This window comes from Vicia villosa, linkage group LG4 (assembly GCF_029867415.1).
Source record: "Vicia villosa cultivar HV-30 ecotype Madison, WI linkage group LG4, Vvil1.0, whole genome shotgun sequence".
Classification (NCBI taxonomy): Eukaryota; Viridiplantae; Streptophyta; class Magnoliopsida; order Fabales; family Fabaceae; genus Vicia; species Vicia villosa.
Genome location: NC_081183.1, coordinates 120,705,518 through 120,715,897, shown reverse-complemented (window position 1 = coordinate 120,715,897; position 10,380 = coordinate 120,705,518). Strand labels below are relative to the sequence as shown.

The 10,380-nt window shown below is 35.9% G+C and overlaps 1 pseudogene; it reads left to right on the top strand.

Moving 5' to 3' along the window:
- Nucleotides 1–972: 972 nt before the first annotated feature.
- LOC131599569 (putative inactive cadmium/zinc-transporting ATPase HMA3) lies at nt 973–4,933 on the top strand (annotated as a pseudogene).
- The last annotated feature ends 5,447 nt before the right edge of the window (nt 4,934–10,380 follow it).

The window sequence follows — 10,380 nt, the reverse complement described above, 5'->3', positions numbered from 1 at the left end:
CACGCGGTCTATGTTTTCCTCCTCAACAACCTCTTAGTTTGATCGGTTATAGTGATGTAGACTGAGCTGGTTATCTCGACACACGAAGATTATTTACTGGTTGGTGCATATTTATTGGTCATGTGTTGATTTTTTGGAAGAGTAAAAAGCAGTCTCGCGTTTCTAATTATTAAACATAATCTAAGTATCAAGCTATATCTACAACATGTTTTGAAGTTATCTAGCTTTGTGGAATTTTGGATGATCTCGGTTTTCCTCAACATACAACCGCACCACTTTTTGCTAAAAATATCAGTGCTATTAAAATTGTTACTAATCCAATTTTTTATGAACGCACAAAGCATATTGAGATGGTTTATCATTCAATTCAAAAAGCATTGGACAATCATGTAACTGTTATATCTCTTCCTGATGTCACATCACAACTTTAACTTGCAAATATCTTCACTAAGGTTGTACTTTGACCTCAACATTTTATGTTGGTTGCCGAATATATGTTAGGTTATCTCTCATTGAATAGAAATTATAGGAATTAGAATATTTGTATCATTAATGTCATTTATGACTTATGTACTATATAGATAGCATCATATCAACGAAAAGATAACAAAACAAAAAATTCTAACAAATAGTGCAGCCTAGTATCTATATCTATATGTTCAATATGTTTGTCTGGATTCCCTGTTTCATAATCTTTCGGCTACGGGCAGGTGCCTCAGTACCATGTCTCGCTGCTTCTTTTGAGAGAGGTGTGATGGTGACAGATGACAATGAAAGTCATCAGGTGGCTTGTGACTCCCTCCCCTTCCTCAAAATTTTGTCCCCGGCGATGACATGCCTTGTTTGTATTAATTAGTAATTAAACAATATAGAATATACTTAAACTAAATAAATTATGTTATAATGCAATGAACTTCAAATTTATCTAAACGTCAGCAACTTTTTCCTCCAACAAAGTCAACTATTGCTTTCTTGTTTTATAAATCGCAAAAAAGTAAAAGTGAATTTGTCTTTTCATTTTAGTCTTCACTCTTCAAAACTGTGTCTTGTTTTGTTTTTCGTTTCAGAAATAGAGTGATTAAGAGACATAATGGTTGAGAATATGAATAGAAGCAACTTTGAAGTGTTGGGAATGTGTTGTGCTACAGAAGCAACTCTGGTTGAAAGAATTCTGAACCCTCTTCATGGTGTCAAACATGTCTCAGTGATTGTTCCTACAAGAACAGTTACTGTGATCCATGATGTTCTCGTCATATCTGAATCACAAATAGGTAAATTCTATGTTTTTTATCTTCTAAATTTATACAACATGAATTTGTGATTGAAGTTGACTTGTTCTATATGTGAAAGATCATAACTTCCTTCATATCATGATCTTGTATTTCTGTGATTATTTCATTTTCAGTTGATGCACTGAATACGGCGAGGCTTGAAGCTAGTTATAGGCCAAAGGGACAGACCAATGATGAAAAGAAATGGCCAGACATAGTTACAATGGCATGTGGCTTGTTAGTTTTACTTTCATTTTTGAAGTATATATATCCTCCTTTCCAATGGTTGGCTCTTGCTTCTGTAGTCATTGGATTCCCTAAAGTTTTATTAAGGGCTATTGCTTCTATTAGAGCTCTTACTCTTAATATCAATATTTTAGTTATATTGGCAGGTAATGTTTTCTACAATGTTTGCATGTTGTGAATTTGATCGAATGTTCGGTTTATGTCTCATCATTCATGTTTTGCAGTATGTGGAACTGTTGCTTTACAAGATTTTACAGATGGTGGAGTCATAATCTTTCTGTTCTCCATTGCTCAGTGGCTTGAGACAAGAGCAACTCACAAGGTTTTGTAATATCATTTGCCTCTTAATTACTCTCGATATCACTGACACGTGTTGGACACCAGACACACTTTTGATCAGAAGTTTGGTACTACATGCAAACCATCAATGATTTCTATAAGTAAACATTCCACATTTGTGTTTCATATCTATAGGCAATGGTTGCAATGTCCTCTTTGACAAATATGGCTCCTCAAATGGCCATTATTGTCGAGACTGGAGAACGCGTTGATGTCAATGATGTTAAGATCAACACCATCCTTGCTGTCAAGGCCGGTGATGCTATTCCTCTTGATGGAGTTGTGGTTGAAGGAAAGTGTGAAGTTGATGAAAAAATGTTAACAGGAGAATCATTTCCTGTCACCAAAGAATCAGATTCACTTGTTTGGGCCGGAACTATCAATATGAATGGTTAAGCCCTCATTTTTCATGTTTCCTGTTTTCATTTTTCACTCTCCAAGGGTCTCTCCTCATTTTGATTACATAACTTTTCAGGATATATAAGTGTAAGAACAACGGTGTTGGCAAAAGACACAGTAGTGGCAAGGATGTCAAGATTTGTTGAAGAAGCTTCAAGCAGAAAATCAAAAGCCCAAAGATTCATAGATAATTTTGCAAAATACTATATCCCTGGCATGTATCATATACATAAACTTTCTTCTTCTAGTGGAACTTGAGAAAATAATCTTTCAATAACTTTTTCGTCTTCTGTTTATGTTGTATTGCAGCTGTTGTGTTGATTTCAGCTAGCATTGCAGTGATTCCGGCCGCGTTAAATGTTACCGATATTGAGAATTGGTTTCATTTATCACTTGTTGTTTTATTGAGCGGATGCCCTTGTGCTCTTATTCTCTCCACACCTGTTGCAATCTTTTGTGCTCTCACAAAAGCTGCCATAAGTGGATTACTATTGAAAGGTGGAGATTATCTTGAAACACTCTCTAGAATTAAGACCGTGGCTTTTGATAAAACCGGCACCATAACAAGAGGAGAGTTCATTGTAACCGATTTTAGTTCAGCCGATGAATTTAACAACGAAACCTTATTGTACTGGTACGCTTCTTTATTCATGGTTTAAATATGCTTTTGAAGATTAACTTGATTTAGTTAATAATGAAAACTTTTGTAGGATTTCAAGTATTGAGAGTAAATCAAGTCATCCAGTGGCCGGTGCACTAGTCGAATATGCAATGTCGCACTCTATCAAACCAGTTCCAGAAAATGTGGAGAATTTTCAAAATTTTCCAGGGGAAGGAATTTTCGGCACGATTGATGGGAAGGATATCTACATAGGGAATAGGAGAATTGGTCTCAGAGCTGTTTGTGAAAGAGGTGATAGTATTCAAAGCCATGAGATTTCTACGTCGAAGAAACAATATGGTGGAGAAGCTCTAGTTGGAGTGTTCAGCTTAGTTGATGCTTGTAGAACAGGTGCTTTAGAGGCGATCGAAGAGTTAAAATTATTAGGCGTGAGATCGGTCATGTTGACGGGAGATACCTCTCAGGTTGCTATGTATGTTCAAAGTCAGGTATGCTCATAGAAATTCTATTAGAAATGTGTTTTTCTGATAATCTTCATCATTTCACTTTTCTCTAATTTTGAACTTAAGACTATATAAAGCATGAAGATATTGTAATGCAGTTACAATTCGCTTAGAAAGTTAGTTAAGTTTGTTACTTGTAAGTCAAGTAACAATCTACTGCAGCTTAATACAATAGCTTATGGTGTAACTCTAGGAAATTGTATATATCATGATCATTGCTTATGATCGATTCGATGAGAAATTCTTCTTCCATAACGCTCAATTCAAGTTTCTCAATAAGACTTAATCTTTGCAGTTAAACAATGCTATAGACATTGTTCATGCAGAGCTTCTACCACATGATAAGGCGAAAATCATTGAGAATTTAAAGAAAGAAGGGCCAACAGCAATGATAGGAGACGGCATAAACGATGCTCCGGCATTAGCTGCAGCTGACATAGGCATCTCAATGGGAATATCAGGTTCGGCTCTTGCAAACGAGACAAGCAACGCCATTCTCATGTCGAACGACATCCGAAAAGTGCCTGAAGCGATTCGTCTAGCAAGAAAAACAACTAGAAAGCTTGTTGAGAATGTTGTTATTTCGGTTGGATTCAAATGTGGCATACTTGCATTGGCACTTGCAGGATATCCATTAGTTTGGCTTGCTGTCTTGACTGATGTTGGAACCTGTTTACTTGTGATTCTCAATAGCATGTTGCTTTTACAAGAGAATCAAAGATATGAAGAAAGAGAATCAGGTAGGTCTAAATATGGTAAGTTTATGGAAGATAATACCAAACCATTACTTAACAAGCAAAGTAATATTGATGAAGAAAAAGGACTTATTGGTGGTGAAGAGTGTAGTAAAGAGTGTTGTAAAAATGTTACTCATGATGTGGAAACTAGAAAAGAAAACAAAGATGAATCTAGTGGAGTTTCAAACTTGAGCTTACTCAATGGAAATGACAATGGAAGCTTTATGTTTGTTGAAGTTCATGTTATGAAGCGCTGCAATAGTTGAAGTTTACAACAAAAAATCAATATGCGTGATGAGTCTTGTCGGGTATGGTTCAAGGTAATCTTGTAAAAATTATATTAGTATTTCAATACAAGTTGTAATCTATAAATGTTTGAATAATAGAAATTTATTGTGATCATTCTGAATTCGGAGACACGTAGGTACAATTTGTTAAATTTGTAATCAAATTCTGTGTATTCTCTTTGTTTTTTGTAACTATTATCTTTTGAGCAAGGGATTTTGTTCTAACAAGTTCTCATGCAGAAAAAAGAATAACTCTGGGTGTGGCACTGGATGTGTTATGATACAAGATTCTAGCATTAATACTACCTTAGAATCTGATGGCCCAAAGGGACAAATCTATTGCTGTTTCAGAGACAAGTGGGATTATTCAGTGCTGCAAGAATATATGCAGCAGTGACATTGTTGATGGTAACAATACTTTCACATAAGAAACTGTCACAAATTCTAGCTTCTTACCATTCTTCATTGTATTGCTTCTTTTTATAATATTATATGAGCATTTATAACAATTAATTATAAATATTTTCCATTTGATTTTTTAGTCTATTTTAAAAATGAAAAATATATATTAAGGAATATCAAATCATTTCATATTAACATCCCTCAAATTAATGTGGTTGACTAAGAAGTATCAATTTGTTAATAAAAAACTGATGACTATTTTGATACATTCTTTTTCGGTATAATAATATGTAATTATTGCGGCTTGCATGTATTTTGATATACTCCAAATTTACTGGATTTTGTTGACCTCATATCAACGATCCGACAAATTGTTATCATCTATTAGATTAGCATTTGTTTCAGCAACTCAAGGAAAGCCGTGAAACTTTTATCTGTTCATTCACTTTTTTACTTCAAATTAAACAATTTTAACACTGCAAACAATCGTATGAAACTTGTGCACCCCTTGTATAAAGGTGCATCCTTATCACTACATAAAGCATTATAAATATGGCCTCTCTTAAAAGAAGATTCTCCAATATACAGACCAAATCTTTTAATGGATCATCCATTTCTTCATCAACTTCATATCTTTCTGACGTCGCATTTTGATTTATATCCACTTCACCATGTCACGTCCATATTGTATAATTTTGACAAACTCCATCACAACAAAGGTGATATAATATTTCTTTCTTTAAAATTTTTATTTTTATTTTCCCGCATACAACACAAAGACAATAAAAGAGTCAATTATTGTTGGGAAGATTTTGTTCCGCGTATTCAAGGAATTCAATAGTTCATTTCTCATACACCAGACCTAATCTATCAGCTTTCATCAAACTACGATCCATAATAAATTCTAAAATTTATATCAAAGGCTTGTAGAATCATTTAACAATACAACAACACAATAAGTTAAGAAACAATATTCATATTCATATCATTGATTCATAATAATATATAACACTCCCACAACATATAAACAATCTCAATATCACTCAATCACAACAACACAAATGACACTCTAATACTATACACATTCTCACATACTAATATTGTTATAAAACAACATTCTCGCATATATACAACTTACATTCACACAACATTCTAGAGGTTCATATACACAATACATAAGAATATCTTTTCTAATAGATTTTTATTCACAACAATATAACATTTAACAACACCAAAACCTAAAACTGAACATGAATGGTGATAAAGGTGATGAAATACATAAGGTATCGTAAACTTAAGAATAGGTTGTGACCAAGAAACATTCATTTCAAATCTTCGTGTACCTGAAGGGCTTTGTGAAAACACAACCTTCGTGCGTGCGACAACAGTAAGCTGAAGAACATGAATGGTCTTAAAGGTGATGAAGTTTGGAAGTTTTGCTCTCGCTTTCGTATGCGTTCTTCGCTAGGGCACTTGTATTTTGAAGCAAATAAGTCAAATCAATATGTTTTAATTTTAAAGAAAAAAATTTCACCACAATTGAAAAAGACCAACTATAGTAAAATATATTAATTTTAGGTGACATATAACCATGAGTGACAAATACAACTGTGGTGAAATTATTTTTAATAAAACCAATTGCATTAAGCTTATGTCTACTCGCAGACATAGATGGAGATACCACAAGTTGGAAGAAATTGATTTTAAGGTTACTAGACAACGAGACCAATATCTCACTATATCTAGAAGAAACGGGGTAACCCATATTAGGGATCTTCGTCCACTTCTCACGATCTTAAATACCCAAGCTAGATACACGCAACAAATTCCTAATTTCAAAGACCATGTCATTGAACACCTTGGAATACATCGGATTTTTTAAATAAACTTTTTAACTCCGTCCTAACCAAGGACCGCGACTTTTCACTCCATCCAAAAATCACAATTTTCATCAAGCTTCACATCTATAATATCTTCAATGTAGTCTTGTAAGAAAAAATAAAACCGAGACAAGTAAAGATGTTTGCAAGACTTGCTAGACGGTTGTACATAATCTCTTCATCGTCTAACTTCCTTGCAAGGCCTTAACATACTCCTATTGTAAAGGATCACAATGTAAAAGGATCTTTTTGACTTGTACTTTACTGGAAGCGGACACATGAAAGTTGTGCATGGATGTATTTTTTCCCGAACTTTTTTCTTCATTGCCCTCTGGCCATCAATATTCAAGGTACTGAAATACCTCTCCAAATCTTCACATTCTTCTTTTAAGTATAATTGTGTCACACTCTCTTCTACCATCACTTCATGCTCTTTACCATCCTCATTGAATCATGACTTGCTAAATCCTTAGCTAGATCATGATTGTGAACACGACATCAAACCATTATCATCCAACCACTACCGCTTGACCCAAATCTCAACACAATGGACATTAAATTTTTTTACTAAAACTTTATACCGATTTTTTAAAAATCCAATAAAAATGCAAAGATTTTGATTTACTACTACTTTAAAAGTGATTTTTTTTAATCAAATATCAAAATAAAAGGGGATAAATAACGAAAAGAGCATTTTAATGCCAAATTTTATTGGGAAGTGCCCAGGCAAATGTTGGCGTTAGCTGTCAACAAGATTGTAGGAACTATAATAGGAATATAGTTATTAATTGTTAATTACCTTGATTTGGTTATAATTATCCTGATTTAATTATAATTAGAAATAGGGTTTTCTGTGTATATAAATATAACCTATTTCCTTTGTAATATACAATCTGAAATATATGAAAGTGTCGTATCAGTTTGACATGGTATCAGCCGCCAAGTCTTAATCCAGACCTACGGTAACACTTTCCATCCTTCTTCCATGGCTGAATCGGATTCAAACTCCGATGAAGCTACATCGTCTTCTATTCTTGCTGAGTTGACGATGAAAATGACTGAAGTTCTGAACCGTGCTTCAACCCCGTCACAAATTGGCTCTGACCATACGGTGGCACCGATTGGCATCAAGTTAGATGGCAGCAACTAACTATCACCTTTGGTCCCAGGTGGTCGATATGTATATCGCAGGAAAAGACAAACTGGGATATATCAACGGAGATCTCCCGCAACCCCCTCAAACAGATCCTACATTTCAACATTGGCGGACTAACAACGCGATTGTTAAGGGGTGGATAATCAACTCAATGGACTCTTCTCTAATCAGCAACTTTATTCGATTCTCCACTGCCAAGATGGTGTGGGATGCAATTGCGACCACATACTTTGATGGGAGTGATACCTCCCAAGTGTATGACCTTCGGCGACGGGTGACACGACTTAAACAAGCTGGCGGTTCTCTTGAAAAATATTATAACGATCTCCAAGGACTTTGGCGTGAGATAGATTTTCATCGTCCAAATCCGATGACATGTCAAGTTGATATCCAACACTACAATACACTTGTCCAAGAAGAACGAATGTATGTGTTTTTGGATGGACTTGATGACCGCTTAGATAATATCAGAAGCGATGTTTTACAAATGAAACCGTTTCCAACAGTGGAGCAAGCATATGCACATGTTAGGAGGGAAGCTCTTCGTCAGGCAGTGATGACAGACAACTCCAATGAATTATCTGGAGCAGTTCTCGCATCTAAGGGCCTCAAATTACATAACAGTAAGATATTTTCTCAATCCAAACAAAAAGATCCATCTAATGGCACTAAGTGTTCTCATTGTGGAGGTAACAAACATACTAGTGAGACATGTTTTAAGCTTCATGGCTATCCATACTGGTGGCCAGCCTTTCAGGCTCGAAAGCATCGCGAAACAATAGAGAGCAACCCGGGCAAAGCTGCAGTAGCTACTGCTGAACCACATCTTTCCCTCATTTCGAAATCAAGTTCCCACACCACTGAAGGTAATGTTCTAATTTGCTCTAATCATGATGATGACTCTAATGCATGGATACTTGATTCCGGAGCTACCGATCATATGAAGTTTGATGCTGCTGATTTTGCTGAACGTTCAACCCCTCGGCGCTCAAGTATTGCCAACGCAAATGGTGGTTTATCGGGGGTAATAGGGGCTGGAACTGTGATGTTATCACCAGCCCTTTTGCTTTCAAATACACTACTTGTTCCCTCTCTATCTCATAAGTTATTGTCTGTGAGTCAAGTTACAAAAGACTTGAACTGTGTTGCGCTAATTTATCCGTCTTTCTGTTTCCTTCAGGATATTCTCACGAAGGAGATCATTGGGTGTGGTACTAAGAGAGGGGGACTTTACTATATGGAGGATTTCAGTGTAGGCTGAGCGCATCACATGCATTATCCAAGAAACAACAAAATGGAGCAAGTCTTACTTTGGCATCGTCGATTAGGCCATCCTTCATTTGGCTACCTGAAACATGTGTTCCCAAATTTATTTTCAGATACATCTTTGTTGAACTTCAAATGTGAAGCTTGTATTTTAGCCAAGAGTCATCGAGTCACTTTTCCATTAAGTATGAATAAAAGTAATGTTCCTTTTGCTTTAATCCATTCTGATGTATGGGGTCCATCCCCAAATCTTCTATCTCTGGTTATCGGTGGTTTGTGATATTTGTTGATGATTGCACTCGAATGACTTGGATTTATTTGTTGAAACAAAAAAAATGAAGTGGTACACATATTTCAACAATTTCATAAAATGATTCAGACTCAATATTCAAAGAAGATTAGGATCCTTCGCTCTGATAATGGTGGGGAGTTTGTAAATCACCAATTCCATGAGTATTTCAAAAAACACGGACTTATTCACGAAACCACGTGTCCACAAACTCCACAACAAAATGGTATTGCAGAACGGAAAAATCGCCATATCCTTGAAACTGCTCGTGCTCTCTTACATGGAGCACATATGCCTCACCACCATTGAACTGATGCTGTTACTACAACAGTATATCTCATCAATCGGATGCCGTCGAAGGTTCTTGAATTTAAAACTCCGCTGCAGACCTTGTCCACATATGTACCGCTGCCTACAATACAAATGCTGCCACCTCGTGTCTTTGGGTGTGTTGCGTTTGTTCACCTACATAAAAACCAGCGAACAAAGCTTGATCTGTGTGCCATTCGCTGCCTGTTTTTGGGATATGGTGTACACCAGAAAGGGTATCGCTGCTATGACCCTACTACTCGACGCATTTATGTAACTTTGGATGTTACATTCTTGGAATTTGACCATTTCTACTCTTCGGCATCACCCAATTCTTCTCTTTAGGGGGAGACACCAGAAGAAGAGTCGAATTGGTCGACATTTGACTGGTTCAAAGATATTGATATACCATCAACTGAAGTTTTTGGTGATTATTGTCAAACTCAAACAGACCATATGAGTCTCGAAGTTGAAGTATCAGAGTCCCCCCTCTTCAGTATTCAACGGTCCATATCCTGAGAATATCATTGAGGTAAGCTCTCTTATATCTCTTGATAATAATAATAATGGTGATATCTCTGTTAGCTATGAATTACCTCACAGGCATAATCAGGGAAAACCACCGAAGCGTTACTCTCCTGAAGAACAGGATCATAGATCGAGGTATCCAATTG